General features: G+C 36.9%; 1 protein-coding gene across 4 annotated transcripts in view; it reads left to right on the top strand.

Moving 5' to 3' along the window:
- The first annotated feature begins 3829 nt into the window (after positions 1 to 3829).
- rdgA (retinal degeneration A) overlaps positions 3830 to 24907 on the top strand; it is a 139849-nt gene continuing 118771 nt past the window's right edge. For 3 of the 4 annotated variants that reach the window (XM_002059070.4, XM_015169171.3, XM_015169173.3), the window contains exon 1: positions 3846 to 4030. The gene's annotated coding sequence lies outside the window, so the exon portion shown is untranslated. Of the gene's footprint in view, positions 4031 to 24907 lie in introns of all 4 variants that reach the window. The other variant, XM_015169170.3, reaches the window with a different exon arrangement.

The following is a 24907-nucleotide window of genomic DNA, read 5'->3' as shown; positions in this document are numbered from 1 at the left end:
TCTCTTGCACTCGTTGGCGCGCCTTACTCCCGCATTGATTGCCCATTGATAGCAGTTCGACAAACAGACAGACAGACGGACAGCAGGACGGACAGACGGACGGACAGAAGGGCAGACAGACGGACGGTCAGACGGAGGGGCAGACGGACGTACAGCCACACGGATATTTAAATGACTTGGTCATAGTGCCATTAGCCTAGAGAGTTCTCTGACTGATGAAATTTGTATGGCCAGTGACCAGCAGTGGAACAACTTTATGTTGCAAATGAACTAGATCATTTTCAATGCACGTAACCTTAGTCCAAAGTAGTATTGAGTACTGAGACTCGGCATATAATAATAGTAGAGAACTTTTTGTGAACATTCTACGTTAAAATTTGCTCAAATATATGTATTTGACAAAGTTTTACTTGTCAAATTGTATTAAAATCGAAATAATTTTCGAACTGTTTCCATTCTAAAACCAAAATTGTGGCAGTTGAGAGAACAAAATTATTTCTAACGCCTTTCAAATCGAGAACTGATTCTATGGTTGGAAAATTTTGCACCTGCAAATTTCTATGAAACTGTGCTGCACGGCTTTGTGGAGCAAGACAATTTGAATATATTTGTTATTAGTAATTTTCGAATTGCTTTCGTTGCCCCCAAAAGTATGTCACATTTTCTGCTTACTTGTGGATACATAAATAATGTGCAGCCACGTATGGCAATTGTGTTGTATTGTATTGTATTCGTCAATTGGGAGCATGTATGAATAATTTGTGCCGTATGGGAAAGGGGAAAGCAGTTTGGGAGGGGGATAGTTAGGGGGGGGCGTGGCTAAGCTGGTGGCAGAACAGTCCGTAGCCTAAAACAAATAATTACATTATTGTGGCTGGGGGAAAGGTAGGCTCTCAATGGTCCTGCAATCGATTAGCTAAATAAATTATCGATAAATGTTATTTAAATGGCACACGACGTGCATTCAAAGTGGAACAAATTTATGGAGAAATTTGCATAATAGCTGAACAAAAGGCAAACTAGTACAAGGAAATCGGCCAATTCGACTTTGCATTGTTAACTGTGGTTTTCTCGATAGTTATCGATATACATCAATATCAAATTTGATTAATAATCTGTTAATTATCTGTGAGAAGGCTATTAAAGTGACAAACATTTGTTTGTTTAAGAAAAATATCGATAATATAACACAGTATGTGGTTTGGTTGATATCGTTATCGAAATGTTAATCGATTGACTTAGTGGATTTATTCATCACAATATCATATGCTGCAACATACACAACGTAAGACTTAAATGTTTATCAACTTAAGAAAGGTGACAAGAACAACGGCATTGTATATCGATAAGCTATCAAATACAGAAATTATTGGCTATATCTGCCAAGTACGAACTTCGATAAGCAATCTTTTTCATTTACTGTAGCTGTTCTACTCCATATGAAATCTGAAATAAGTGGCAAGAGCAATAACAATGTATATCGATAAGTTATCGATAGCAGCCATCAATTGCTTCACCTGCAAACTATGAACTAGCAATATTTTGTTGTGAGCGCACAATGCAATCAGCTTTTGGTTACTGAAGCTAGCGTACTCCACATTGCATCAAAAATAAGTGCCAAGATAATGTACGTAACTACGAACTAGTATGTTTGGCAATGTATATCGATAAGTTATCGATAGCAGCCATTATTCGCTGCATCTGGAAGCTAGGAGCTAGCAATATTTTGTTGTGAGCACACAAAGCAATCTTTTTCATTTACTAAAGCTATCGTACTCCATATGACATCCGAAATATACCCAAAAATTGTTCACTCAACTAACATAAAAGACGCGACCAGAAAATGGGCGAGAATCCCAATTTAATGGAGCAGCGTGAACGCATTGACAATGCGCTCATCAATGCCGTCGACGACATGGATCGGGAGCATTTGCGCAAACTGCAGCTGACGATGCACGGATGTGCCAAACGCTGTTGTGCCGATATGAACGCCAGTGCGGATGCGGTACAGCGTTGCGTTGATCGCTGCCAAATGCCGCTGACGCGCGCCCGCTGCTATGTGCAACAGGAGCTGGCCGAGTTCGAGTCCCAGCTGGAGGATTGTCTGCGCCAGTGTCAGTTGCCCGGCGAAGATGATAACTGTGGCGGGCGTGTCGAGCGCTGCTCCTTGGACTGTGTGGATAAGTATGTGGCGCTATTGCCGGAATTATTGAACGCGATGCGCATGGAACTGGAGAAGGGCCTATAAACGGGCGGGGGCGGCCAACGCAGGCAACAAAACATATCTACGTTATAGTCAGGAAATGCAAAAAAAGTTAATTAAAATAGTTGTAAATAAATCAAAGCTTATCTAATGTCTGAACGCTGCCACACATTGACAGTCAGCTAAACTGTCTCTCTGTCGTGTCAGTTTTGGCCTATAAGTAGCGACAACTTGGCCGAGAAGAGCACAGAAAGCTGTTCCAACTGAAACTGAATACTGCAAAGAAACCAAAAAACCAAAAAAAAAAAAAAATGCGTTGCACCTTTTTACTGCTGCTTTGCGTCGTACTGGCCGCTGCCCAACGCGATCGCTTGGAATTCCCAACTGGCATCGATGTCGAGAAAAGCAACAGTCTGGCGCTGGTCGAGCTGCGTCCGGCTAGGCAAGGTGAGGCTGCTGCCCAGCCCGAGCCTGAACCGGCAACTGCAAAGCCAACATCAAAGCCAACATCAGAGCCAGGCAGAAAGTTTGCCAGAAAGGTGCGACGAGTGCTGCGACGTTTGGGACTGCTTAAGGATAGATTGGCCACAACCGTGGTGGATGCGCTAGCAAGAGATAGCATGCAGCTGCTGCGCTTGGATGAACTGATGCACACCGCGGCGTTGGGGCAGAAGCGTCATGATAATGCTGACCGTTGGCGTCGGCTTAACGCATAGGCTATGCTTTTGTATGTGTGCGTGTGTGTGTCTTCTGTTCGTGTATGTGTGCAATAAATGCAATAAATGAGCTTGCCATAAAGTGTATGGAAAGCTAGCAAAGCAAGCAACAACAAGTAGCTGCCGTAATGTGCCAACTGTTGAGTTTCCTTCCGCTTCCGCGAGGAGCGCTAGTCGTGCGCTCTCTATTGCTGTCCCACTCCCACGCACACTCTCGCACTGTCATGCTCTCGCATTCTCGCAAATAAAAAATACAACGACTGTGCCGGCATTATAGCGGCAGCGACGCCGGCAGCGGCAGCGAACAAACCCGAACGTCGACGATGACTGCGTTTACAGGTGTTTATTATGCTTCGTGTATTGCGGCTGTGCATTCGTTCGTGCTCCACTGTGTAGGAGGCGTTGCGCTCCCTCCCCTCATTCCCCTCAGTCGCCGCAGTCGCGGCAGTCGCATCGTTCGTCTCGTTCGTTTCGTTCGCCTCGTGCGCTCTTCGTTAGTGTGCGTTGGTTTTATGGCGCTCTTGTCGTGGGCGTGCTGGTTGCTTTATATTCCTGCGACTGTTGCGCTATCGCATCAGTTTCATTTGAACGCTCGCCAGGGCGAGTTGTGGAGCAGCAGCTGAGCAGAACCAGAACTCTGAACATTCAAAAACTCAACACTTCAAACTTCAATCAAATTCTCAAACGCTCATGTTGCTCGCCAACAACAACAGCAATCAGCAACTCGCTATCAATACTTTTTTTTATTGTTTTTTTGTGCAAGTGCAGTGCTAAAGATCTCGTAGCTCATTCAGAACAAAAACCAAAAAATTAATTAAAAAAATAAAAGAACTAGTTCAAAAAAATAAATATTATTTGAAATTTGAGAGAAAAGTCGAAACTATTTGCATTTTTGGAGCTCAAATTTTAATTTGCACAACATTTTGTGTTAGTTTTGTGTCTTCACTTTATTTTTTTATTGTTTGTTGCATTTTTTTTGGTTGTGTTTTCATATTATTATTAACTCTGCGGTGTAAGAATTTGTTGATTGCTTACGCACAAAATGTGCACAAAATTCTCACTGGATTCGAACGACTGAAAAGTGCGTCGTTCTCAGGACATTTTTCCAACAGTAAGTACCAAACCATAAATAATTGTTTATTTTTGAAAACTTTTCCAAATATTTATGTGATGAATGTGGCGCTTCTGGGGATTCATATTGTGCGTGTGCGTGTGTGTGTGTGTGTTTGTGTGCGTTTTCAAAATATTTCCGAAAAAAATGAGTGAAAAAGTTCGTTTTTTGCCTTTTTTTTTTATTTTAGTTTTTATCTGAGTTCTTTTTTTTGTGGCTTGCGTCTCCCAAGCTGGCGAAAGTTCTGTTTTTAAAGTTGAAAGCATATTTGTGGTTTATTTCCATTTCCATCTTTTTGGCCATTTGATGTCCGAATGTTCAGTTGCAAATAAATATGTAAAAGTATTTAATTGAGACTGCAAGAATAACTTTACTTTCATGGGATCTAAAGTTTGACTTGTTTTTCGTTTTTTATACTTTTGCATTTTGTTTGTTTGTTTTTTTTTATTTTTTGTCATTTCCCAGAAACCATATTTGATTAAAGTATGAAAAGTGCACTTTGTCTATTTTTGAACGTATTTTATTTGCATTAATATGTATTTTAATTTGATTTTGCATTTCGCCATGAAGCAAGGGCTTAAAATGCAAATTGCTTTTTGGTTTCAATTGAAATTATCATCAAAATATTCGATTTATTATGACGTTTAATTGCTTTTAATCGGCTGTTTATGGAAAAGTTTGAAAATTCTTTTTGAAAACTTTAACTACAAATTTTAGCCAATTCGCATATCACGTATACGCAAATTGCAACTGCATGAAAATCGTTAGGAAAATGCATGATGGCCAACACAATAACAAATAAAAAAAAAAAAATGTAGAAAAATAAAAAAGTAGAAAAACACAAGAATTACTTTGAAAATATGAAAGCATATTGCCAGGCACACGAAACTTTCTTGGGGCACTTCAAGAATTGCTGCAGTGTCCCGCATTTTTAAAAAAGTGAGTAAGTAATTTATTTTAAATAATTTATTATAATATTCTATTAATTCATTTTTACTATAACTCGAATACTCATTATTCAAGTGAGCTTGTTAATGGAAGATCAAGTATTTACTTCTGCATAAAATACGAATTTTATATATTTCTATTTTGCGATCAATTCTAATTTGGTGCTATATATCACTTTAAGTCGGACTCCATAGTATATGGCTATATATATCTACATATATATATATATATCTATATATACTTACCATAAATAGGCAATAGTCTCTTGTAGGAACTCTTAGATTGTTGTATAAGTATGAATTCTGATTGTTGGAAAATATTCAGCATATACTCCAGCAAATATGCTCCAAAACAAATGTTAACCGGTTTTGCACGGCATATAGTGAAAGATTCAAAATCGGGTTTCTAACATTTACCAAACGTGGGTTATTTTATCAAAGTCAATCGATAAGTTGCATTTGAGAAATAATTAAAAAAGTTGTCTGCAATAGTTTTTACATTTTTATAAATTGTGATAAACTTGAACTTAGAATGAAAGGAAAGGTCGGTCATATAAGTATAGTTTAAATTATAAAAACAAAAAATAAAATAAATAAATCAATTCTTAAATAAATATATAAATATATATATACATTCATGATTGAACAGTTGGAAAAGATTTATTAAAAATATTTGTTAAAATAAAACTTGAGATGTGACTAGGGAAAGATTTGAAGTTTTCAATGATATGATATGATATGATATGATATGATATGATATGATATGATATGATATGATATGATATGATATGATATGATATGATATGATATGATATGATATGATATGATATGATATGATATGATATGATATGATATGATATGATATGATATGATATGATATGATATGATATGATATGATATGATATGATATGATATGATATGATATGATATGATATGATATGATATGATATGATATGATATGATATGATATGATATGATATGATATGATATGAATGATATGATATGATATGATATGATATGATATGATATGATATGATATGATATGATATGATATGATATGATATGATATGATATGATATGATATGATATGATATGATATGATATGATATGATGATATGATATGATATGATATGATATGATATGATATGATATGATATGCTATGATATGATATATGATATGATATGATATGATATGATATGCTATGATATGATATGATATGATATGATATGATATGATATGATATGATATGATATGCTGATATGATATGATATGATATGATATGATATGATGATATGATATGATATGATATGATATGATATGATATGATATGATATGATATGATATGATATGATATGATATGATATGATATGATATGATATGATATGATATGATATGATATGATATGATATGATATGATCTGCTTGCTTGCTCTGCTATTGATCTGCTCTGATCCTGCTCTCTTGTCTCTGCCTGATATGCTATGCTCTGCAGCTGCTTGCTATGTCTGTCTGCTTGCTCTGCTAGCTATGCTCTGCTTGATCTGTCTGAATGCCTATCTTGATATGCATCTGCTCTGATATGATATGCTTATATGCTATGATCTGCTCTGCTCTGCTATGCTTGATCTGCTATGCTCTGACTATGCCTGCTATGCTCTGCTCTGTCTGCTCTGCTCTGCTCTGCTTGCTTGATATGCTCTGCTTGCTATTGATCTGGTTTTTTTTGCCTCTGTTTGCCGGCCCTCGCCTCCCCCGCCCCTGGCATTGGCCGCTTCTCAGGTTTGCCGCTGGTTTGCCTCGTTAATAACCGTTAATTTGCGGCGCGTGGTATGCGTTTGTGTGAGCGCGTGTCTCGACGGGGTGTGCATGTGTGTATTGTTGTTTATAAGCGTGGCATCCTGTACGTGTCCCTTTTTGCTAATCGCTGCGTTCAAAGTGTTGCACGGCGAAGCTGCAGCGACGCTTTGGCGCGTGACACCCAAAACTCGCGGCAAATATAGAGGAACAAGCCACACGGCGAGAGACAGCAACAGTGCGAGTGGCAGAGAGAGGGTGGGAGAGAGGGGGTGGGTGAGAGAGGGTGGTAGAGAGTGGGCGGCAGCGAGAATGCGATCTTTGATTTGGCATCAGGCGGCGGAAGTATGCGGCGCATACGTGCTGCAAGTTTTTATTGCGGGTCGCCACCTTTTGGCAGCAAACTTTTTAAGTTAGCAAACGGCTGCCGCAATTCGTTGCGCTTTTTACATTTGTTGCATTCACAGCAGCTACTGCTTGTTGCGCGCTGCTGTCATTTGCCACTGTGGTTTTTTCTCTTAAATATAATTTTTCTTTTTTGTTGGTTTTTCTTTCTTTCATTCGCGTTTGTTTCGCCTGGCGCGAAAACTTGTTAAGCATCAGAGCTCAGCAGTGCGTTAAACTCACCGAAAAAGGCAACAAAATTAATTAATTACAGTTTTAAATAACGAAAACGGTCGTTTGTGCTTTAAAAAATAATATTTACATATTTTTTATTGATAATAATAATATGAACACAACCAAGAGTTGAAATATACATGTTAAATGCCCAAACAATTGTCTGTTAAATAACATGTTGACAAAAATGTGAGCCAAGGCTGTACATATGCAGGTGATAACAGTCTGTTAAATAACATGTAGGGAATGTACTGAGACATTGTTATTATACATATGCGCTTACACAAGATATTGCAATAACAGTCTGTTCAATAACAGTTGAATAAATGTTTTCAAGAATGTTGGCAAAGACACGAGCCTAAACAGTTGATTGAAATAACAGTCTGTTAAGTAACATGTAAAATAAATGAGTCTACCGAGAAAAAGTTCTACACGAGCAAATAGAAAAGATAAATATAAATAATTAATTTACTTCACTTAAACGCGTGGACAGCTCGCCTGAATTGGTAATAAGAGTGAAAATGCCAGTAAAATGGAAACTATTTATTGAGAACTCTTGTCTTTGCTCTTTGCTCAAATGTCGCATATCCCAAAATAAATCTTATACTAACTAACAAATGATAGCAAAAGCAAATAATTGGTAAATGGTCATTTTGATGCCCAATAAAAGTGTCGACAGAAAATAAAAAGATGCGAAAAATCCAGTCACGTAACCTTTTACAAAATGGCTATATAAAGAGCAAAAAAGCTAAGATATTAATAGCTCATAATAATTAAATGAATATCGCATTCAAGCAGTTTATTTGAATAGAAATTGAATGGTGAAACAAACAAGATTTTCGTGCTCTTGGTTGATATTTAAAGATTTATTCACTTCTACCCAAACTGAAGCCCACTGATAGACAATTTCACCCGGGAATTCCACATATGTCTAGCTTAGATTATATTTCTCAACAATTTAAATACTAATTTCAGTTATTTTATCCAAATTCAGTTCTAGAAAAAAATGTTAATTAGTTGTTTTGCAGGCGCCAAGTTATTTTACTATTTATCATACAAAGTTGTTGCGCATAAAGTTTGCAGTCTGTTTGTTTCCTTGTTCTGTGTTCAAAATATTGTCATTTTTGTTTATCTTATTTTTTTTAATATGTAAAACTTGAAGCTAAACGTGCTTTAAGTAGGCAATAAGTTGTGTGCTCTGTGGGCCAAGTTCAAGACATGCATATTTTCAACATATTTCTGTTCTAGTTTTTTGGTTTTCTTTAATTGAAATTCTTAAGCTTATCGCTTGGCTTAAAAATATGTTTGTGGCATTGCGGGCAGCTGTCAAGTCTTTACAAATGACACTGAGTTGGGCAAACTGTCTGGCAAATTATCAATATTATGAACATGTGCGCCTAATGGCTGGAACGCGTGCCCAAATATGCCAACAACTAGCGGCGGCTTCCATTCTGCGACACTAACCTTTCCCAGGGAAAACACATTGCGGCAGCGCCCAACATTTGGCTGCAGTGCTCCAAAAGACTCTGCAACAGTTTCTTTAACCGGTCAATAAGTGACACGATATCCAGAGTTTGCACAGCTTGACCCTTTGATGAGCATATACTGTTTCAATCTAGCCCGCACTCAACCTGCTATTAACAGGGCAGTCAATCAACGTCTGCCCAACTCACTCAACCATTTTTATACCCTTGATCCATTGCAATGGCGTTAAACGGGTATCTTAGTTTTGTGCCTTCGCTTGTAACAAACATAAGAAAGCATATAATATTCCATTAAGTTTATTTATTCCCGAGTTGATCAAGAAATCAATATTTTTTCTCGGCTATTGTACGCAGTTTAAATTCTTACCAACTACCAATCGATTAAAATCGATTTTAAGATTTGCTTTTCTAAGCATAACTCAAAAGTTTATAGAGCTTAATGTACATAATTTGGAATGTGGGTATTCTAATGGTATATTTTGGGAATGTAGATGGAATGTAGGCTTTCGTGTAGTACACACAGTTGAAGAATGTTGCACATTTTAGATATCTCCCTTGATTCTTCGCAAAATCTCAATTTTAAAGGGAGAGCCTTGTGCATTGTTATATACACAATTTTCTATAGAATTCATTGCACTAAGATCGGACTAGTTAAGTAGAAGTTAAAAATACTAGCAGCCTTAAAGCTTTTAAATGAAATGAATATTAGCTTGAATATTAGCTTAAGAATAAATATTGTTAAAATTGTTCTTTCGACAACGAAGCCAAGTCCGCTAAGTCAAAGAATATCGAAAACTAAAACAATGGAATATCGATTAACAAGCACTAGAGACACTAAATTCGCAAAGTAGCGTTCGATTAAATAATATCGATAAATAGGGAAAACGGTATATCGATTAAAAAACAATCGAAATACTGATTAGCAAGAGCTTAAGACACCAAATTTGCAAAACAGCCATTTCCGTTTAGTTGGAGAATATCGATAACTAGGAAAATAGAAAATATCGATTGTCATACAATCGAAATATCGATTAGCAAACCTGCCTCATTTCATTATACCGATAGCTCGGAGCTGGTAGAACAGGGAAGTTGCTAGTCGTGCAGAGTTGGACTGAAATACTTTTGTTTTTAAGTTGAGTTCTTTGCGAAAATTCACATAAAATATTCAATTTCCATTTTTTACGTCCGCTCTAAAAAACCAAAAAAAAAAAAAGAATCCAATAAAAATACGCGCACACACACTTACCCACACAGGCACACACACTCACACACACACTCAAACAAAGAGAATATGAAAAAAGAAAATAAAAAAATATTCAAAACAAAACACAAAATTTTCGCTTGTTGCGTCCTGTGGGCGCCCGCCCCGAGGCGCAGCCATGACCATGGCGCATGTGGGGTGGTTAGTATGATGGAGAGAGAGGGGGCGAGGTTCGCAGGGGAGCGTACGGTGTGTGCGGACGCGTGTTGTGTGGGCGTTTGGGGGCGTGAGGGGTGTTAACATTAAGATGCGTGGCGAGGCGTAAAAACACATGCAGCGCATTTGATTGCAGATTGTGTTTCGTTGAATATGAAATCTATATATATTCTGTGTGGGTGTGCGTGTGCTGCTGCAGCATGCATCGTTGCCAAAAGTTTACGTTGCAGAACATCTAAAAAATTTTTCTTTTAGTGCACACAAAACAAAACCAATTAATAGAAAATGTACAAAAAAAAGGCACCTTCAAAATGCAGCACGCAATTCCTTTAGATAATAACCAGGGTATATGTTTGTGTGTCTTGTTATGCCCATTGAAATTGGGCAAAAAGGGTATAATGGTTTTTGTGCAAGCGCTTGTAACAGGCAGAAGAAAGCATCTCCGTGCCCATAAAGTATACATATATACATATATCCCTGATCGCTATTAATCGACGAGTCGATTGTCTATCTGATTGCCTGTCCGTCCGTCTGCCTCTCCCTCCGTTCGTCTGTCTGTACGTATGAATAAACACGTCGATCTCAGAATCTATGAGAGCTAGAGACTTACAACTTTGAACGTAGGTCCTTTTAGTGCCCGCACACGACGAGCTTAATTGTACGATAATCGATAACTAGCTCGTTTTCAAGCAATCGATAAGAATCGAAAACGAATATCGAAATACTGTTTTTTGAGCTTATCTCTTGGGCTTTAGAGCTAGAGCTACCAAATTTGGCATGTAGCTTCTAGAATAGTACAAACAAATCGAGTATATTTCATTTGATAGCTAATCAGCGCGAGCTGCATTTGGTGTTGATAGAAGAAGGTTCAGGGTATGCCCTAGTCGGGCACTCCCAACTTTTGCTCTTCTACTTGTTTTGTTGTTAGTTTGGTAGCTATTGTTATTATTGCTTCTGTTGTTAATTTTTATTGCCCGACTGCATCAATCAAAATGTGAAACAACGATAAATGGTTTGGGGCTACCCAGCTAGATAAATTTTATGCGCAATATATAAATATATACATATATATTTTTTTTTCTATAAAATTCAATATATATTTATATATGTATATATATAGCAACTCGCGAGCACAAATCGGTCAACCTTATGGCCGTTTAAGTGGAAAACAATGTTTGTTTTTTTTTTTTTTTTGTATTCTGTTTTTGATAACACATCGATGATGGCTCTTGATAATGCTTATGTAATTAACGACTCGACTACCTTCCCTTACCCCCCATATGAAAACTAAAAATAGAAAAAAAATTCGACACAATTTGTGGCTTTCATAGCCGCATGCAAATCAATCAAAATAGTCCTAAAAGTTATACAAATACGAATTCCTTTTGTTTCTTTTCCAATTAGTTGGAATTATATTCGTATAAATTCCAATGAAAGTTTCGCTTTGAGTGCCAGCATTTTTGCATTGATTCACTTGTCGAGGGTACTTCAATTATGTCAGAAAATGTGTAACGTCTAAAAGGAGACGTCTCAGAACCAATAAGATAACTCTCAACAACTATATGCTTGCTCTAAAAACAAATGGTCTGAAATAAAGCTCTTGTAGATATGCTCCACTATAAGTGTATTTAAATTTCGTTGTGCCGTTTCATCTGTTTGTGATTGCCGATTTCAATTACTTAGCAGAAAGTATTGATAAATATTTGATAAAAACAATGCAAAACCAAGGGTGAACTATTTGTTTTATGTTTCGTTTTTTTCTCCATCTTTTTGGGACATGTTGTATTTTCTTCAGTGTGACCAGCTTAGCTAATGTAATGAACGAGTTCGTTGTTTATTATATAAGAAACTAGTTCATTTTAGTTTGAGCAGCAAATTACGCAGAATTCTTTATTGTCTTTTTTATATACTTTACTTCCACTTACTATGCTCAACCATGTTGTCTACAAATCGACTGGACATTGTAAATAACTGAGTATATTTGATAGAACTTGCATCGTAAGTTTTGTGCGAGCCAACATTTATTTGAGCCAATAGTTAAATAATGTAACGGAACAAGTTCTCGAAACAAAAGTAAATATCCAGGGCATATCTTTGGCTGGCTAGCTAAACTTTGTGCCAAAACTTTTATGCAGTTGGCTACGGCACAAATTGAATTTGTATCAGAGTCGAGTCGCAAATACTATTAACCTTATCCTCTACAAATATAACTCCATTTTTCATTCATTTCAATCAGTTAAGCCCACGGTCGAGTGTTCTTCATGTTTTGTTGACTCTCGGATTCCAGAGAATGAAGTGTTGAACCAATATAACCAAACTTGAAGAAAAATGTGCCGAGTTGCTGTTTTTATTATTATTTTGCTCTCTACTTTTTTTTTTTTTATTTTTATTTTGTTTTTGCTTTATTTTGTGCATATATTGTTGTTTTTGAGCTGAGTTCGGCAGAGGGTAAAGTTAAGTGATTGCCGTTTTGGGGGTTAGTTGTTAGTTGTATTTGGCGTGGTTTTGCTTTCGTTATTTTGGCACTGGCATGGCCTATACTTTGGTGCGCTGTCAAGATTCGGGCTGGTGGCTGTTTGTGTATTGTTTTACTCTAGTTAAATATTGCTGTTGTTGCACCCCAACCCCACACTCTACTCCTTTGCCGCCACAAACGACACTGGGTCGGTCTTTGGGGGCCCGGGCTAATATTCACGCGCGACAAGCTAAAACATTTGCACCCACATTTTAGCCAAGTTCCATTCGCAAGGCTATTTATGCCCATGCCGGTGCACACATGGCGTATGCTTTATGTGCTCAACATTAAAGCGACAACAACAACAACAACAACAATAAGAACGACAACAGCAAGAACAAGAGCAACAAGCACGACGGCAGGAACATTGGCAACCCAGTTATGAGCCTTTAACAGGCCATAGCAACAGCCAAGCAACCAAGTTGGCCTCCACGTAGCAACCGCTGCCCGTAATAACTAACGTAGTTTGCCTAAGCAATTTGGCACTTGTGTGCGCTCTATGCTACGGGCTCTGGCACCACCATACTTATCCCTGACAAACTTCAATTTGCCAAGAACCCACCCAAACCATCCAAACGCACAATACCAGGCACTGCTGCTGCTCCTGCCGCTGTTCCTGCAGCAGACAGTGGGCCAATCCTTTGATATGCATCGATGAAAGTTTGGAAATCACAGTTAAGGCAATTACGAAATGCTCCTCAGGCGCTTAAGTGTACAGTGGCACGAATGCCATCGAATAGATGTGAAATAGATGCTTATGACGGCCTTATTGAAATTTAAAGCAAATAATGTGTAAAGCAGCACGGAAAATGCATAGAAAATTCTCGTGTTAAGCTTCAAGCTGTTGGCATTATTTTGGCTATCTGATTCAGCACATTCCCGAGCTTAGCTTTTGTTTATACAACATTTTCGAAATTGTTGTCAGCCCTTGTTCGCTTCAGGGTTTGGTTGTTTATTAAACAGCTTGTAAATAATACAAATATTTATTGTAAATTATAATAACATATATTAACAGTAAATACAAAAACATAACTGTCTTTTTCCGACAACTCTTGCCTTTGATAAAGAGCATGCAAAAACCTTACAAAATATTAAAATATTTTCTTTGAATTTACTTTGTTATAATTAAATGTAGTAAGTATAATTATTGTTATCAATTCGAATGTATATAAATAATTAACTAATTTAAAAACGAATTAATACTTGTTACAAAATTCGAATGTAAATAATGCTTATTAATGCCTTAGCTCCATACGATATCAACTATCTCTACTATTAGCCTCCATAATAAGCCTAATTAAGAGTTTCTAATTAAAATTTGTGCAAAATGTTTTTTTTTTTGGTCCAGTCTGGGATCAGTGTGTGGCAAGCAAATGACACACATATATTACAAGGGGCATCAGGCAGCTGGCAGCTGGATGCACCACATATAGCCTTATTGTAGATGTTGACATTGAATAGCTTGCGAGGAGGAACGGAATGTTGTCGGGGGTGCGGCGGTATGGCAATGGATACTGGGCTTTTGAATGATTGACGTACTGATCTATTTGCATGAGGGAGTGTTGTAACAGTAGCTGTTCTAACTGCAGCTGGCCGACCGATTAACGCAAATTGACAGACAGGGTGCATAACACAAATATTACGTATACGCCACAGAACATCGAACACAATTTTCGAGGCATGGCATAAGTGCCCGAAAGTTTTGACTGTATAAACTCTACTCAAATCTGCTTAGATGTCGTTTAATTGCAAATCGTTAATCGGCAATTGGTAAACGTTAATCGTTTATCGTTTATCGCATGGCCCCTGCTCACATTTCGTTCGTTTGCCTCTGTCAAATACACAAAGCACATTTATTCAATAAACATAAACCAAAATACGATGGTAAATAGGAAAAATACACAATGGTGTGTGTTTGATAACAGCGACAACAACAAACGAAATAAGTCTGTGGGGATTCCGTCGCGTGGCCTTTTCATTGTTATAGCTGTGATCAACGCAGCCGAGTAACAGATATGTATTACAATACCCTTCTTAAGGGTACTCAGAATTTTTTTACAGAATGTCTAACGCAGAAAGGATGCTATCTTACAGACCATAAGAGAACAGAGACCACCGAATCGGGCTACTATATCATGTTTATACCCTTGCAGCGAAGTGTGTGGAACGCATAGAAGGAGACATCTCCGACCCCATAAAGTATATATATTCTTGGTCAGTATCAATAGCCATATAGCCATGCCCGTCTGTCCGTCTGTCTGTTTCTATGCGAACTAGTCTCTCAGTTTTAAAGTCATCTGAATGATACTTTGCAGAAGTCCCTCTTTCTGTTGCATGCAATACATATGTCAGAACTCACTATATCATATAGGTGCCATAGCAAAGATCGGTCGAAAATTATCTTGTTGTATGGAAAACTTTCTTGTCATTCAAGATATTTTGATTAATCACGGCATTCAAAGATTTCACTATGCTCTCTTCATTTTTCCAAAATCTTATTTATATCGGATACTATATCAAATATCTGCCACAGGAGCGATCGGTCGAAAACTAGGTTTTTGATTAAAAACCTTTATTGTTTATCAAGATATCTTGACCAAACTCAGCACCAACTATTTTCCCTGTGCTTCTTAGATACAGGCAAAGCACTATGAGCATTGTAAAAATAGGTTGGGTCTGCAAGGGTATTAGATCTTCGACGTGCCGGAGACAGCTTTTCTTTTTCGTTTAAGATTTCTTCATTAAACTTGTCTTCTATTTACTATCAAATCTTGTCAACATCTAACTAATTGAAATGGTATTATAATATAGAATAATAGGAAGGTATATTGTTCGGAAAAGCTTTTTGTTTTCCAATATATCTTCACCAAACTCACCTTATATTTATTATTAAATCTTATCAAGTACTTCAAATGGTATTATACTATCATCATTTTCCAACAGATTCGGCTTATAGAGCTAAGCCGAATCTGTTGGAAAATGATGTCTTGTTTGTTTTTGAAAATATTTTCACCAAACTTAACATTTTTTTATTTTAAAATCTTATCAACATCGGACTTTTTAAAATAGTATGATTATGCAGCTTCTTAGAAAGAATCCCTTGGAAAATGATCTTTGTTTTTCAAGAAACACAAACGCAAGATAACTCAAGATAACAAACTTGGCTTTTATTTATTACAAAATCTGGCCTTATCTTATCTAACTACTTGAAAATCGAGATCTTGTTAAAAGAAATTGTTTGTTTTTTCGAGTATCTTCTTAAAACTCAACATTTATTTATTAGAAAACCTTATCAGCTATCAGTCTATGTGCTTGAAATTATACTTATAATAATAAAGCTTTATAGGCAGCATACGTTGTCAAATGATTGTTTACAAAAAACCTTCAGCTACTGACTGGCTGCTAATGGCTGGGGATGGGGTGTTGGGGTGTACTTAAAATTGGTTTAAGCTTACATTTTGCGCTCAGTTTAAATAGATTGACGGACGCTGCTTTTGTTTATTCTGTTTCTGTTGCTGTCGCTGTTAATTAAACTAGAACCTTAACAAGCAGACAACAAACACTTCAGCTTACTTTTTGGCCAAATTGCAATTGTCTTCAAGTAGTCGGAAAGTTTTGCCTGGCTAACAGACTTTAAGTAGCTGCGAAAACTTTACAAAGCGATAAAAAGCAGCTAATTGAAAGCATCATCTTAAACAATATAAAAACTTACCTTGCATTTGCAGCACGCAAAATATTATGAATATGTATATTTATGCACATCAATGTTTCGATTTTTGAACTAGTTGAAAAAAGCTTTCAATATAATGAATATGTAAAAAATTGATTGAATAGACTTGTGATCCATTTTAATTAATGCGCTTTGGAACTAGTTCAGATTCTTTCTATGTTCTTTCAAGAAATACTTGCCTGCCTTTTAAATAATTTATTGAATAACCAATTACTTCATTTTAAATGATGGTCTTTATTTTACTAAAATTATCAAAAGCCTAAGAGCTCTGGAACTATTTTTGCCAAACCTGTTCTTCTTTCCCTTTAAACCTGCGGAACCTGTACATATTTTGAGCTTATGATTTCTTTATGATTGAAATGTCTGCTTCTGATTCATATCTGTTAGCTAGAAGAGTTTTGGCTTTGAATTGGTTCCTGGAAACATGTTAATGAAATAGGATATCAAAACTCGGCTTTGAACTGGTTATTTTGAACATTTACGTTTTTTGGTCTTCTTTCATTGCAACCTACATTGCCAATTAGCAAGCTATACAGAATTTAACTCCGACTGCTGTGCTGGACTTTGTTGCCAGCCAAGTTTATTTTCAACGGAACGTCGATTGTATTATATGACTGTATGTTGCATATGTACTATTTGTATATGTTGTGTATTTATGTGTGTAAATGGTTGTTCTTGTTCTTGTTTCGTTGCTTTTTTTTCGCTCGTTTTTAAGCAGTCTATATGCAAATTTGATGAGCTGCCAACATTGCGATGACTTGTCTCATATTTAAGCCATGTTTTTACGAGTGTGGCAGACACACACACACACACACGGACATAGAGCCAAGGGCCAGAGTGTTGACTCTGATAGCCAGAGAAATGGCCTCGGACTTTCTGTAGGCATTACGTGCTGAACACTTTTACTTCAATTATTCATGTTACAGTACAGTGGGGCACAGTGTCAGGCACTGTGGAACAGAGGCTGTCCATGGCGGAGGTGAAAGGTCAACTGTGTGCGTATACAAATGTACGCATGCAAGTATGCATCTTGTATGACACTATGCAATTAAGAATCAGTGCACGGTATAGACACAAAGTAGTAGACAGAGAAAGAGACACAATAAGAGACAAAAACAGAGAAAGTGACAGATACAGCGATAGGGACAGAGATTGAGACAGAGATGTGTGCATATAAATTGCTTTGATGAAGATATGCAAAAATCGACATGGACATCGTAAGTCGTTAACTAGCTGGCTAGCTGAGTGCTGCGCAGGATTTGGCTGTAGACAAACACACTCACCAACAAACATACAATCTATGTGCACATCCAATAAGGTTAAGTTTGCGCCAGTTCAGAGACTGTACGACTGGAAGATACCCTGAAAGTAGCGACAAGCTGTCGTTACCATCTTTCTTGCTTCCTTTTACACATACACAAGAACACACTTAATCACACACACACACACACAGTGTGCTTCTCTTTCTTCAGTCCCACTCTATTGGATATATTTAAATAGAGAAATATTCTGAATCGGTGTAGACTATGCAAGAAGCTAGATACTAAAATCGTTGCGGTTAGTATTCATTATCTTTGAGATTTGGTCATAAGGATCAATTCTTAACGATATTGGAATATAGATTATGGAATATGGGTATCAATTGTTATCGATTTCAAGGAAACGAGGAAAGTTAAGGAAATGCGTTTGAACCTGCTAAGTCCCTCCCTACATAAGCTCCAAGCTCTTTGGCACTTCAAGTCTCCATGATTGACAAGTTCATAAACAGAGACAGGCAAGCAAGCTAGATGTATTCAGCTCTTAAGCTGCTCAAGTACTTATATGCTTTATAAGGTGGCAAAAGTCTGCTTCTGCCAGTTGCATACATTTGCACAGAACTGTTATACCCCTTTTTTCTTACCCATCTTTAATGGGTTAAGGGCATGAAAATTCAACACTCATTTCAGACGCTTGAGCTCGTTTATTTGGCACACACGCAGACCTAGTCGTTTATATATATTCTCGTTTATATATAATTTAATATAGAGTTGTTGCTCCATTTCAAGTAATAGGCTTCAAATGGAATTTTTATTTTCATCCATTAGTTTATTGATAAACCAAAAAAGACGCAAAGGGCAACGATTTCAATGTCTGTCATCAGTAACTTATTGAACTTGTCAGTGAGTGCTTAAGTGTGTGTGTGTGTGTGTGTGTGTATGTGTGCTTCAGTGTGTGGTGTATGTGTGTGTCTAAAAAACAGCATTGAACTCTCGACCTCTTACTCAAACAACGATATGTCAAACGCACATGTGCTGCTAGTTAGAGACAAATCAAACAATTACATTTAAAAGCATAAATTTTAATTTTCGCTTTCTGCATTTCATTTTGACAACAATGAAAGCATGTAATTTAATCACACTTAAATGGCGAATATTCAAATAGAAAAGCCAGGAATAGCTATTTGATTAATGAATAAATTTAAATTTATATTGAAATATTTGTGCCTTTGTAAATAAATGTTTAGTTTTTGGCAAAGGTTTATTTGATTTACGTTTTTGGCAAATATTCTCAATAATTATTTATCAGTGTGACCATATATTATGCTGCCAGTTACTTAAAAAAAAGGTCTCTCAACAATTTAATTATGGCTGTAAGTTCAATTAATTCTGCCCAATATGGCAAAAAATGTGCCCACTTTTCATCTTGTTTCATACTTCAAAGGCATTAAATTCGCTTACAATATTTAGTGCCAGGGCCAAAAGGAGCCCAAGCTCCCAGGCATATATATGTATGTGTATATAAATATATATCTTGAGACATTTTTGTGATTTTCCTGGGCGCTTGCTTAGCTGGGCCGTAGGTCTTTGGGACCTCATTTCAGTAGAATTTCATTTTCGTTGCATTTTGGCCAATTGATGTTAGCTGCAGTTCGTTTAAGTGCAAGATATAAACAGCAGAAACTCAATTTTGTCATCGCTTCTGTTGTTATCCTTGTTGCTGTTGTTGTTATGGCATGGATTGCTGCTGCAGGCATTGGCCAAAAATAGTTTGGCCAAGTGGTACAAAGCTTAAGTGGTTGCCAGTAAAATGTTTTAGCCATGCGCAACGCTCAAAACTCGGACCCAAAAAATAATTTAAAGCACATTTTGCCATTGCATGTCTATGCAATATTCAAGCTAACTGCTTGAATGTTCCTCTTTAAGCACACGGCATTACAGGTGCTTAACCAACTGGTCCTTCCACTCCTAGACAATAATCAAGCTCAGATAGCTGTTTAGTTGCCGCTTAACTATCTGAACTGCACATTTTACGATATGAAGCGCAGTTTGAGTCGAAATTTTAAAATCGCGTGGGCATGTACATATTGCTGCGTATTGAAAGCCAGAGCAGATCTCTAAATTAGATGGGCCGTTTTTTTCATTAAGAAGTCAACAAACAAATTGAATATTTTATTTTTAGCCAAATCAAATCACATTATAAGAAAGTTGTCTGGATAAAAATGACTTCTATCTAACAAAATTGAGTATTTATATGAGATAATATGACGCAAAAGGCGCTAACCAACACTGAATTTTAAAAAGGTTGATTAAGCATGCCTCAGCAGTTTCTGTACAACAGTACACTGTATAGAATATAAAGTTGTTAATTAAGCTGAAAAATATACTTAAAAGATTCCTTGATATTAATCGGTCGAAAATATAATTATTAAGTATAATATGTCTCAGCATTACATGGCATATATTATTGTTGGTTAGCCAAATCAAAGCATTAAATTCAAAAGTTTCTTTCATCAAAAGCAAACTTCTTATCGTTTAGCTGTTATGACTGCAAGTGTATCTCGCATTCGGCTAGCTAAGATTTTTTGTATTCTTTAATGTCTGTTACCGCCATTCGCTCTTTAAGATATTCAGTTGTTTTGTCTACATTTGGTGGTGAACATCTGGATCATAGCCGTGTATTGGCGTCTGTGTGTGTGTGTGTTTGTGTGTGCGTGTTTGTATTTCTCTTGATGTATTTGTTTTATCTGACACTATTTGATGGCTTGCCGGCATCACATACAGTCGTAAACTCGATTAGATTTACGAGGCGTTGAACTGTGCGAGTGAGATGGCACAGCGATTGAAGGACTTTGTTTTTCTTTTTTCGCTTGTTTCTACTATTTTTTTTTTTTTCGTCTTTATTGCATGACTAAAAAATGAACTCAAATGCAATTTATCAAAGTTAGTACAAGGCGAAAGCGGGAAATAAGCAGGGCAATAAGCGTGTACAACTTTGCTAGACTTCGAGATATCTCGCATGTTTGGGGATTTCCTACATTATGACTGTTGTTTATGTTTCATTATCTGCATTAATCATTTTTTTAAGGTATTGTAATTTATTTAATAATAATAATAATAGTATAATTATTATGAAAATACTATCATAATTATTATTATTATTTTATATTATTAATATTTTTTAAAGTCTTGGATCATCTTATACATTTCTTGCCTGGTCACTTGCATTCCATATAACAAATAATTCCAGACCCAAAATCTATATTGATATTTGTTTGTTTCTTATGTTACCCGTAAGAGTCCTTCTTGGTAACTTAGTTTTTCTCAGTGTTTTATAAAGGTGTTCCAAAAGTTTTGTTCTTACTTTCAACTTTGTCATTTATAATTGTGTTCAGCTAAATTATTCATAAGTTTTCTCAACACTTTCCATACACTTGCCCTAACGCACTTATGAGTCGGGCTGTTTCTACTAAAGCTTAGAAACTAACTTATATGTGCCCGCATTGGTCACTTGGGTGCTTAGCTTCTCTTTCAATGGAATTGGCCTATGAATGTCTTTTATGGTGTTTACAACAGTTCGCCAAAGTCTCATCAGTCGTTTATACCCTTTTTTTTAATAAAAATGTCTGACAATGCCAGTTGGGAGTCGTTTTGCCGCTGGCTGTCAACCAAAACGGATTCATAAAAGGAAAGTGCTGCCAACTTGTACGATGTTGTTGTTGTTATGTTTATAGTTGGGAGCAGCGGGCGGGCTGCTTTTAGCTGGCGTCACAAATATGTCCACGCCATTGAATGTCAATGTCAGCAGCAACAAGAACAACAACCAACAGACGACAGCAACAGCTACGCATAATGACAAATGTGTTTTTTATTTAAATGCCTGTAACATTTGGCGGCGCCATTGGCCCTATGCTCTTCATTATCAACATCATCATCAGCTTTGTCATTATCATTGTAATTGTCATTGTCATTAACATCAGTTTGCATTGACCGCAGCCATGGTTATTGCAAGAATATGTCTTATAACATAACGCATACGCCACGTGTTGCACCTAGCAAAGGTTATGCAAGTGAATAAACGTAAGTCGAAATTTTTAATTCTTTGCAATTTGATATAAATTGTTAAACCTGACACCAAATGCATCATACATATTTTTAAAATATGATTATTTCTTGCTTTTTAGTTTTTGTTGGACATTATTTGACATTTATTGCAGATTTCGTTGTGTCACATACATAAACATGATCCATTCCGGGAAATTCGAGCTGTCGTTTTACCCTGTATTTTGCAATTATGTGTGCATAACGGCCACTTTGATATTACTTTCAGCTGCAGTTCATATAAATGGCAGCGCAATTTTCACCAGAAACGCAATTTTCAATTTCCCCCCATATTGCCAATTGAAAAGACCACGTATTTATCTCTGTTTCGTAACTCGTACGGGTATTTATTACCAGCACTGTAACATAAAACCAATATAAATGAATGAGTGCATAAGTGCGTCAGAGCTCGACTTGGAAGATATGCTGCTGACACGTGCCCACTGAAGATGCGAGCACTCAAAGCATTATCCAAATTTAATAAAATGCGATTCGTGCAGTTATTCAAAATAATACAGAGAAGAAGCACTGCCTGTTGCTGTCGTTTGATCTGAGCTTAAAGCCATACATTTTTTAAGTCCGGCTGTGGACTGTTTTCAAAATGTGCTGAAATTTGTTTAATCAAGTATATAAAAACTAGAACTTAGCTCAATTTTTGTATTGAGACATACCCTTAGTGTCTGGTAATATATAGAGCACATTATAAATTTGACCCCTCGCAGCATTTCAGCAACTATTGCATAGTTGTTGCAAATGTGTACGAGTGTGTGTGTGTGTATGTTTATGTGTGACTAAATGTTTGTACTAAGTTTATAATGCGCCCTCCCCTTGTGGTAATTAGTTGTAATGATGCTTTTGGTGCGCCAAAAGTGGCTCAAGTGTTACTCTTGAGATTTATGGTTAAGCATTTGGTTGCGCTTCGTCAACAGTTTGTCTACCCTAATGCAGCACCCACTTATTTCTCTCTCTCCCTCCCTCTCTCTCTCTCTCTCTACCTTCTCTCGCTCTCTGCCTCTCGAACTCTGTCTGCATTCAGTGACAAATAACACTCATAATATTGCTTAGCTAAATGCTTGATTCTCAATATTTCTCCATACTCAATATGAGTTTGTGTACAAATAAAACACATACACACACACACACACACACACACGCACACACATGCTCTCATGTAGCTGTCTAACTATATATATACTTAGCTATTTGGATATTTATGGCCATATATTTGCGCTTTTGCTCGATGAAAATATTTTCAATTTCATTTCAACTAAAAATAGACTCAAAAATTCTGCTGACGACAAAATGCCAATAAAATGCCAGAAAAAAATTATAGCTTTGAACATGAAATTAATAAGTCCAAAAAGCAACAAAATAAAAGGCTAGAAAGAGATATTATTTTTGAATTGAACTCGAAAAAGAGATTTTGAGAAAAATGTGAATAGCGGTCACCAAAAAAGCCGCCAGGTGTTTAAATCGTGACATGTTTGAATAAAGGTGGAACACATGACGCAGCAGCGGGCGGCCAATTTGCTAAATGGCAGCTAAATAAACACACACACACACGCGCACACACACACACACACACACGCACACACACACACACATTCAAGACGAAACATGCCAATGTCTGGGGCTGTTGCGCTTTGATTGTTGCCACAGCTCTTGAAGATCGCACGGTTCGCTTTATTTATAGTCAAAACAATGCAGACAGATCGCTTCAATTGCGGCGAGGATGATGGATGATGAATTGTATTGGATGCCAAAGTGGGGTATACAATGGGCGCCGGCTGCCAGAGTGCAGTCTGTGGCAACGACTCCGCCGAGCCATAAACCTTGGGCCTAACAAACGTCTGGCTTGGCCTTGTGTCTGAGTGTATCTGAGTGTGTGTGTGTGTATGTGTGTGTGTGTGTTACTGGGGCGTGGTGTGAGGGCGGCGCGTATTCCCCCGCATTAATTGAAGGCGCTTTAATATGTTTGATACACACACGTGACGTCTTATGTGGCGGCATTAATTGGCCATTCGTGCTGTAATTAAACGGCAAATTCTCATTTCTCTCGTTTGTGGCCCACCACAAAATAAATAACCAATACGAAATGCCTTCAATTTATTGTGCCTCAAGTTGTGCAATGCGATTAAATTGGGATTACATTGTAAGTCCCATCAAAGACATTATACACACATAGACTTTTATAATTGTATTTGATATTATTACTTTCTATTGATTTTTTGTGCTCAACTGCAAATCGTCTGATTAGCTGTGCAAATTAAATAGTTAAATGGCTCAAAGCTGACAGCTTGTTTCTTTCGTTTTTTTATTGAACATTTAGAACATTTCTATAGCTCTTAGAGTTTTCATAGGCTCTTGAACTCTGTTGAGTTCCTAGTATTTAAAGGGATACGGATCCGGTTTTGAGCCAGTTGCTAATTCTGCGTCTATCTTAAATTGCAACTGGTATTCAATATGCTTTCTTTTTATAAAATTTTAAGTTTTTATTGATTATTGAGTATTTGAGCCTGAAATAGTTTGACAATTTCTAAAGAAACAAAAAGCTTTTTAATTTGCACAAACAAAAACTAAGATTTGCAGCGGGGAAGTCAAGCAGTATTAGTTTAGGCTACTAGTTAAGTCCTTCCTATGCAAAAGCCCAGCTTTTTCAACTAAAGAATTTGTCTTAAAGCCTTCGGCTTTGTGGCTCCCGAGTGCGACTAACTTAAGTGCGCCTGACGCACTTGTCTTTGGTTTGTAAATAACAGCAAGTTGGCTCTTGCAAATGCGCAGCAGCCGTTTTTAAAAACAACACTGCACAGCGAAATTGCTAAACATTGTTTTTCTTCAGCTTCTTCCTTCACTTCTTCTTGTACTTCTTTTTGTTGTTGCTGATGCTGTCTGGAGTGCCAGACGATGCCATCAAAGCCGTAAGCTTACTGTTAATCAGCAACACCAGAAGATAAACAGTTCTGAATGCAATAACTAAAATACTTAAGCACAACTGAGGCTGGAAAGTGTGAGGGT

This window comes from Drosophila virilis, chromosome X (assembly GCF_030788295.1).
Source record: "Drosophila virilis strain 15010-1051.87 chromosome X, Dvir_AGI_RSII-ME, whole genome shotgun sequence".
NCBI lineage: Eukaryota > Metazoa > Arthropoda > Insecta > Diptera > Drosophilidae > Drosophila > Drosophila virilis.
This window is presented reverse-complemented; position numbering and strand designations above follow the sequence as displayed.